Raw genomic sequence first — 9,253 nt, 5'->3', positions numbered from 1 at the left:
AAATACTGTATCTGCATTGCCAGAGCTCGGTGCTGACCAAGAGCTGAGGCATATTCTCCCTAAACTTTTAAAAATGAGCCCTTCTTATCTAATTGGACAGCAGTTGGGGGAAGCAGTTGCAGGGACCTGACGCAAAGTTTGCTAAAACTCATCAAGCCCACTGGCCACCACCTCTTCCTTCTGATCCATGTGGAAACAAACAATACTGCTAGGTACGGAACGGAGTGTATTGCTAGTCAGTGTGAGCAAGTGTGCCAGTTCATTTATCAGCCAAACAGGTGTTTGGTGCTTCAAGGTCCCACCTCCTCCAACAGCCATGCAGCTTCCACAGTTTTGGAAGGGAGATGGAGCTGCACAAAGGTAAATAGTATAGGTTGTTACTTCCAAATGGTAACTTCCGATGAGGTAAGCACTGTGTATTTAGAAAAACGTTAAGATCTTTTTTTTTTTTTTTTTTGGTAATATTCTCTTTTTACTACACAGTAAAAGTACAGAGATCCATAGAGGAGAATTGCTTCAAGTTCCCCATAGTCCACCCTTTACTCCATAACTGGCACTTAAAGTCTCAACAACTCACTCCAAGACATTTGTAGGAGAAAGAATAAAAACATTTCTTTACTTACACTTGCCTGAAATTACAGAATTGTGCATGCTGCTTTTACTGTACACATACCTAGCAACCAACTGAACTGACCAACAGCAGACAAACAACTGCTACCAACCGAAGAAAGAGAGGGAAAGAAAACACTCAGCAGAGAGGTGGGCCTCTCTTTGAATTCAAAGGCTGGAAGAAACAATTGGTTAGTGCTGGAGAAAAAATAATCCCAGCCTGGAAAAGTCCCTCCCAGTCAAATAAACTACAGGCAGCATGCAAGGTTTCAGTTAGAACTCCAGCAGTGATTACCAAAGGCTCAGTTGCCAAAAATATCTACATGACTCCAGGTATACATTTGGTTGGTATGGAGTAAAAAGATCCACTGGGCTGGAGTGTAGGTGGTAAGGTAAAAATACCACAGGATGGGTTTCAGTTGGGCCAAAAGATAGAACTCCAGCTTCCCTTCCTCCCAGGCACCGTAGCAATGCCCATGTGAACTGGGCTGCTTTACAAGCCTTTCCTCACCCTGGGACCCTCCTGCCTCTATCTTGGCATCCTTGTTTTTCCTTTCATCTCTAGTCCCCTTCAGGCACTCCAAACAGGCTCAGTATGAAAGTTGTGTAATTTCTTGAGAGATTCTGAAGGAATGCTGTTCCTGGCAGCAGTATCCACCGTGGCTGGTGGAGGAGAAGGCACAGTACAGGTGGGCAGAGTCAGAGTCAGGGGCATACTGGTCAGACACGCAGGAATGCAAAGGAAGATTCTCACATGCATGCATAGAACACATGTGGTGCCATAATCCTCTGCCTCTAATAAGGCAAATCCAAAAAAAAAAAAATGGCTTGGTGCTCCATTTATAGAAAGTAAGTCCTGGAATTGGGCAATCACTTTAATTGGGATGCTTTTAGTGATGCAATTGTTTTTGAGCTCTCCAGAAAACATGTTCCTAAAAATCCTTCTGTTTCGCTGATGTTAAGACTGAGATTTTGCTTTGTGTTTTTTCTCCTCCAAACCTACAAAAAGGGTCTTCAAGCCTCATCTGATATTGGGAGGGGAGCAAGCCAGTCTTTTGCCTGGATGCCGCCTGAAAATTGATATTTTTGTCACCTCTGCCTCACATGGAAACTAAACTCCATTTTCATTTTGGGGGGGGCAGTCTGCCTTTAAGAATGATGGGCATTACAACCTAGCTTTGGATCAAGCTGCATCTGACCCAGTTTTTGAACTCTTAAGTCCAGGTTTGCCTGATGAAAAGTTCTGGAGAACATGAAAGTTCTCATCTGATTTGCAATATCTTCATGTTCTAGTAGAAGTATGGCCCAACCTTAGCCTTCTGTCAGTGATGGGGCAGGCAGAAATTAGCTGGTCAGGGGTCGACTGAGGCTGAACTGGTTTGGGTAGACTGAGGCAGGGCCCATTTGCCTTTACAAATGAGACTCCTACCATGTTGATACAATTTTGGCAAGGAAAATTAAGGCTCTTGTGCAGTAAACTGAGCAGAACAAATCCAGGCATGGATATCTCAGCAGCTTGCACAATGTTCATGAAGTAACAGCCTTCTGGAAAGGATCCATAATATCCGAAGGACAATATAGATAGGAAGCTCCAGTTTCACAGGCAAATGGCAACCTGTCCTAAAAGGCAGGGAAGAAGGAGCTGCCAACCCAACCTGCTTCCTTCTTGGGCAAACCATCTGGCAGTTAAGAGGACCCAAATCTGATTTTCACTTATAAAATATGTTTTTGTCACTGGTTCCATCTTGTCACTGTTGAATGACCTTTTGAGAGTTTGACCATCTTGATCAGCACATGAATGGCTACTTGATGAAGCATCCAGGAACTTTCACAAAAGGATCTGAATGAATGGGAGCCAATAGAGAGTTTGAAGCCAGTTTTAACTGAAAGGGACAATCAGAGAGGCAAGGAAGGAACATTTGGAGCAATTAGTGGTCCTGAATAGGGAGCACAGGGCTCTTCTTGTGAACTGGATGCAGTAGGAAGAATCTTCTGCCTGATATCAGAGTGCTTCCTTACTTCCCTTGGGCTTTATACTCTAAATGAAACCAATATTGCAAGGATAATGTTTTCTCTTTCAAATGAAACTCAGCCTTCCTGCATGGCCACTGAACTGTCTTGCCACCTAGTGAAGTTTGTGGGGAGCACATGTGGGACCAGCTGCTTTTATAAGGCACTAGCTCAAAATGTGGGGGGGAAATGGAGCAATCATCCTAGCAGGGACACAGATAAGGAAAGACTCATTCTTTAGAAATAAGTTGAAATGTTACTTTAATCACACAAAGACCACTTTATTACCTATTTTCTCCTCCGCAGCTGCATGTTCTCCTCAGAGGAATCTGCCTTTTGTCAAGACAGATCATCTAGCCCAGAATGATCTAATCCAGTCTTCCCCAAGCAGATGCCTTTCAGATGTTATGGACTACAACCTTCATCATCCATATCTGAGTTGGTTGCAGGCAACTCATAATTACAGTATAGCCCAGTACATCAGGACCGTGCCAGGTTTGGAAGGCAGGTCTCACTGGGCTGGTAATAACTCCTGGGTCTTTTCCTAGCCATGTCCTTGTGGTCCTGTGGGAGGATGCTAAGGACTACTGTGGAGGCCCTTGGACTGAATGATATTTTCTCTACCTGGCACCAGGAATGGGAAGACCCTTCAGGGAATAACAAACAGAACACAGAAGATAAGTCCCATACCTGCCAAGGGGCAATCTAATACCTGCCAAGCCAGATTCCACATATTTTGTGTGTCAGCCCAAACTGTTTGCTCATGCCTGCCCCTATGTTGCCTGCTGCCCTGGAGTACCAGCTTCTAGTACTCCAGGGTGTATCTAACTTTCTCAAACATAACACTTTTTAAGATGCATTTCATTATTTTTTGCATGAGATCTTCAGATTGAGAGGCCCTCTTGCAGCACCATGCTGTCAGCTACCAAGAGCTGCTGTTCTGCGCTTTCCATCATCTAAATACCAGGAACTCCATTTATAAACATTCCACTTTCTATTTTCAGAGCCACTTTCTCTTGCCTTCCAGAAAGGCAAGACAGGCTGTTACGATGTACACTTTTTGCAAGAGGCAAAACAGAAAAAACTGGAGCAGCCAAGACTGTTGCCGGCTGTTGAAATCAAGGAGGAGCTTAGGGCAGCTGCCAGTTTAAGGGCAATCATTACTTTCCGTTAAATCTGCCTTGCCTTGCCTTACCAATATAAAAGAGGTCAGATTAAAAGATGTTTACAGCCTGCCTTGCAAATAAGATTTCAGCCTTTAAACCAGTGCTTCCCAATCTTGGAGCCCCAGATGTTCTTGAACTACGAGTCCCAAAGATCCTGGCCAGCACCGCTAGTGATGAAGGCTTCTGGGAGTTGCAGTCCAAGAACATCTGGGGACCATTGCTGTAAGCTAATATGTAAGGACTGTAAAGCACCAATGCCCCCAAGTAAGAAGAGCAAAATATAATCATATATTGCTTGAGTGCTAGGTTACTGAGGCATTGATTGGAGGTAACAAGATCAAAGAAGCAAGAACCCAGGCATAGAAACTATAATAGTTTTGAACATGCTTTCTTCCACTTTACTCTCCCAACCTCATTTTCTACTTCTCCTCCCTGACTTCTACTTTTAGGCTTCTATTGAGGCCTCGGGTGCAGAACATCACATTAAGGAGTGGATTCAGGTCTTCTTTTTTTGGAGACTGGCCCAGACCCCTGAGATCTTTGTGCCTGACCCCTTCCGTGATCCACGCCATATTTTCCGAATGTCCTCAACTAAGCACAAAAACCCCACCCCACTTGGTGTACAGTATTTCACTGGCAAGGTAAGGGCAGTCTGCCTGTGGGGATCATGCCAAGAAAGAACAATAAAATAAATTATCCCTCTTCCAATCTCGTTTTAAATCCAGATTTTTATTTCCAAGGTTCCTAGGCCTCCAAATGCAACAGGGTCCTCTGGCGCTGAGGAGAAAGAAAAGGATGCTCCCATCTTGGTTTTCAAACGAAGTGTTGCCGAGTGCATCGGGTCCCTCTTAGCCCCTTTCAGATGGGGCGTCGGAGTCTGGGTGGCCGCCTATGAAGTCTCCCCTGCTGTGGGAAAGGGCACTGGGGGAAATAAAGGCAAATGGACACAGAGTCGAAGTGAAACCTGGCTGACCAGGAAATAAGGCAACTGACCAATGTGGGGGAGACACACAGAGAGAGTGAGAGAAATGAATGGCTTTTCAATAGCACCCTGAACAAAACTTCTCTCCCTTTCGGTGGAGCAACACTCTACCCCGGGGACACAGAAAGAGTACCAATTTTTATTTCCCTTTCTGTGGAGTAACACAAGTTGCTCTACCATGGGATAAAGAAATAAAACTGTTTCTCAGATCTTGTCCTAAAAAAAAAACCTTCTTGAGACTGGGAGTGCAAAGTGGTGTCTCCCTGAAAGCCATTTTCCCCAGCGCACTACAACAATCACTCAGGATCATGCCCTAAAAGATACTCCTTCTTGACAATGGTGGAGGGGTTTGGCTCCTACAGCACACATGATGGATGATGGGGCTTGTGAACACTTTACAGAACTGTCTTTTATTTTAATTTTTTTTTTAATTGCAAGACCTGTGACAGGGTAAAACCCTTACTAGTCCAGAATGCTGATGCTGCCCTATCTAGTAGCAAGCATTATGGAAATTAAGGGTATCCATGAAAACAAAGCTAACAAGCAAAAAACCTGTAGAGCCAGATGCAGATAAAAAAGATCAGGGTTAGGGGAGCAGTCTTAGCACTTCATAGCAGTCATACTAGGACCGTGATACTTTCCTAAAGAGAACAAATTTCACCAGTTGCCTCAGGGCAACCCACATAAATGGTGTCTGGGCCTCTCTAGGCAAAGACTTCTGTAGCTGAGTATCACAATTTTAAAAAAGCAACACCACCCTGCTTCTTGTCTCCACAGTGAATGACTTGGAGGGCAATAAAGCTCAGAAGAAAGCTTCAGCCAAAAGGTTAAATGCCCTCAAAGAAGTAAATGGGGGGATGGTCATACTGTATTCCTAATAATGTTAGATTGTCACATGGTATTGGGATATGTGCTTTTTTTAAAAGTGAATAACCTTCCAAAGCAGGGAAGGCTGGAAAGCTGAGGCTGGGCCTTTCCATAGTTCAGAGCATGCCTCAGTTATACCTCAGTTCCACACATTGTAGTTGCAGTAGAAATAAACACACAAGCATGCAGAGGGTGTAGGTGAGTGTACACATCATTAATGCCTATGCCATTAACACATGGCAGTAGAATCAAGATCTTCTCTATCAGGAGATAGAGGAGGGAAGCAGTTCGGAGGAATGTTATTCCGAACAAGCCTATCAACAAAAAGCAAAACAAAAACAAAAGACGAGAAAAACGTGGGTGTCCCCTTAGTTAGTCTTTAATTTAGTCTTTAACTGCTTTTATTTTAATGTGAGCTTTCGTGAAACATGTCCACTTCTTCAGACATAAAGGGGGTGAATACAGGGGCAAAACGTTCATACCTGGCTCTAAGATTAAAAAAGACAAGTTGGAAATTAAACACAAGTTGGAAATTGTGTGACCATTGAGACATTTCACACCTAGTAATGACTTAAGTCCCCTGTTTGATATTCAGTGGTTTTCCTTTGAAGCTTTGTTCTGTAAACAGGGACAAGGGATCGTTGCTCAAGGAACCCCAGGCTATAGTTAACAACAGGAGGAATAACATATGGTGATGAGTTCAGAATTCCTGGCTCTACCTTTGAAGCTTGTTCTGTAGAGGTGGCTATGGATAGTTGGGAAGAGATCTGGGATTTGGAAAATAAAAACAGATTACACGAAGTTGCCCATCATAGTTGGCAATGCCTGGATAGCAAGACTCTCATCTGGCACACAGGTCACCCGATCACGGTCTTTCTCACTTGGCTGAGAGGCACTACAATCCTCTTTACATGCTTAAAATCATTTCCGATTTTGCATCTGTTCACACATATTAGCAGATACCATTTTTTATGTGAGCCATCTTTTACCCTCCTTTTGGTGTTGTGTTAAGTGCCTGCCTCTCCCCCCCCCCCGCCCCTGCTGAAGCTGCTAACTGGCACTGAACAATTCAGCTGGGTCACGTCAACAATAGACGGATGCCACCACCATCTGCAGCGAGGGTGTTGTTAGCTTTGGCCTCTCGGGTCCTCCTGCCAAGAAAACCTTCCACGGTTTAATAAAAAGCTATTGTTTCAGGGCATGCCCAGTGACCATTCCTGGATTCCAACAGATAATAGCAGCAGTGATTTGCCGTTCATTACTGTGATGCTACAGGTCACCTGAGGACACACATAACCCAACATTTTTTTATAAGCAACCTCAATGTAGCTGAAGGTGTGGCTGAGCCGCAGAAGCGAAGTGATTTCCCCAGCGTTTACATTTGCTGTGGCAAACCCTTTCTCATAAATAACATGTCTGACCTTCTGTAATGACCCACTGTCTCTGGGAAGAGGTATCCCATCAATAAACAAAGCCTTCTTAGCCGAAAGGGAGCAGTGGGAGTGCTGCAAATGCATAAACTGTTCTCCTGTAGACCAAGCAGTCAGCCTTACCTCACAGAGTCACTTGCTTAGAGATAACCCCACAGTTATCAACCCATTTTGGCTGTTATTACTTAATCAGGGAGGGTGTTTTCCATTTTTTTTATATAAAATATATCCAACATATCTCTCAATCACACAAAGACATTATACAACCAACCCAAACATGACCAGCAGAGAAACCAGCATGTAAATAGAAAAAGGGAGACACCAGGAGATGCTAATTTCTTACTCACTTTATCATTCTGTTCTCTCCAATGTATCTCCTAATCTATATTCTTCCTCTAGATAAAAAAAAGCTGCAGTCTCTTTTTCTCCTTCTCTGAAATCTTAGCTAATAATGTCTTCAGTTCTGTCAATTTTTTTTTGTACAAGTTCCAACAGATTTGATTTTCCCATCTTAAACATTCCTTTAAAAATTAATGGCACTTTGAGGAGAGAGGGGTCTTCAAGAACACAACAAGGAAAGAAAGCCTGCACAATCATCAACTGTGCCTGCACATCTGATGTTGTTTACTGTGAATTTTAAAAAACACACTATTAAACAGAAAAGCAATAAACTTTATTGTTATATTACTAAGATTCACTCTCTGTTCTGTTTTGCAAACCCCAGCGAACTGGGCCACACCTTCACTGACAAGGATTAAACTGGATGGATCCTCAAATTAATCCTGTCAGGTAAGTCAACATTATTAAAATTCCCATATTCTAAATGTGGTGGAGAGGGGCCTGATAAGAAGATCAGAGTAGTGTATTTATCTCTGAGGTGAGATTGTCTAAGAGAGCCTCTAGCTCACAGTTTAGTCACTTACGCACTTCTGCCAGACATGAACCACAAACTGTGAATAGCCACGAAGCATCCCCAGTGGAAACTGGCAGCAAAGGTTACGTGCAGAACCAAACCAGTCCCTCTATTTGCTCTAAATTGAAATACTGTATATTTCTTTCTACTGTCTATGAAGGGGCCAGGAGGCAAGGCTAATCTGAGATAGTTTTCACTGCCTTGCCTAATCTTCATAAAATCTGACATGATCCTGTTGGTGCCACCAGTTCTTTGCCTCAGAACAGCTAAGGCAGCGAGATAACCTTTTCTGGGGGTGCACCAATGAATGCAGGGTGTCCAGCAGCTAGCTGGCTAAGGGGGAGGTGGCAGCTGCCTGAGAGGAGGGGTCAGCCAACACAGAAGGGTGTTTCCCTTACGCAGTCTTTCTTTCTTGGTGCTATCACCTGGAAAGGAGATGGTGGCAGACTTACATATTCCTGTGGCAGTTCGCACAACCTTTTCTCTTTAGAGCAGGGACGAGATTCCCGTTCTTGCTGAAGTGAAGGGACTGGAATAAATAGCATTTCTCCTTCCTTTCTTTTTCCTTCTTTTCCCCTTTTCCTTCCCGGTTTGTTGCCCTATTTTTTCTCTCTCTCTCTTTCCCTTCCTGCCATCTGGAGCTTTCCTGCTGGCTGCACAAACAAGGGCTGCCTCAACAGTGTTTCGGTCGGTGTGAGAGAAAACACAGCTGAGCTGTCTCAGGGAGCACAGGAGCACCACATGCAGCTCTTTCAAACCACGCAAGCATGTTGTTGAATCCCTCCGCAGTGGAGCTTCTACTGCCTGGATGCACACACTTCTTTGACTTGACCGCACGACCGGTCTTTCTCTTAAAACGAGCGAAAAGGCTATCCAGTAAACAGGCAGATCCTAGGGAACAAAGTGACTATGAGAAAGGAGGCCAAAGAAGGCAGAACCAAGGCCTGACTGGACCAGCCTGGGCCAATATAATCTCTCTGGAGAAGAAAGCGCAAACAGCACTGCTGCGCCTCATTCATTACCAAGAAGGAAGACCCTGGCAAAATAATAATAATAATGCGTTGGTAGAGCTAATGGCATGTCTATTCTTGTAACTATGAGGCCACTCTGTAGAATGTGCCGCAGAAGCCCTCATTAAAGGCCGCAAGGGAAGGCATGTTTGGGCTGCCCGGGCAGCAGCGCTGCCTGTCCTTGGTAAATTCCATGGAGAGGGAAGAAGATTTGGAGCACAACCAGGAAAGGCCTGAACTGCTTCCAAGCAATTCTAACCCCCCCC

The 9,253-nt window shown here is 44.2% G+C and overlaps 1 long non-coding RNA gene across 1 annotated transcript; it reads right to left on the bottom strand.

Annotated features, from left to right (window-relative positions):
• Positions 1-246: 246 nt before the first annotated feature.
• LOC144587155 (uncharacterized) lies at positions 247-8,867 on the bottom strand. The gene is made up of 2 exons (XR_013542358.1): positions 8,430-8,867; positions 247-4,706 (listed from the first exon to the last, which is right to left on the bottom strand). It is a non-coding gene; the product is annotated as an uncharacterized LOC144587155 (long non-coding RNA).
• Between the last annotated feature and the right edge of the window lie 386 nt (positions 8,868-9,253).

Source organism: Pogona vitticeps, chromosome 2 (assembly GCF_051106095.1).
Source record: "Pogona vitticeps strain Pit_001003342236 chromosome 2, PviZW2.1, whole genome shotgun sequence".
Lineage (NCBI taxonomy): Eukaryota > Metazoa > Chordata > Lepidosauria > Squamata > Agamidae > Pogona > Pogona vitticeps.
This window is presented reverse-complemented; position numbering and strand designations above follow the sequence as displayed.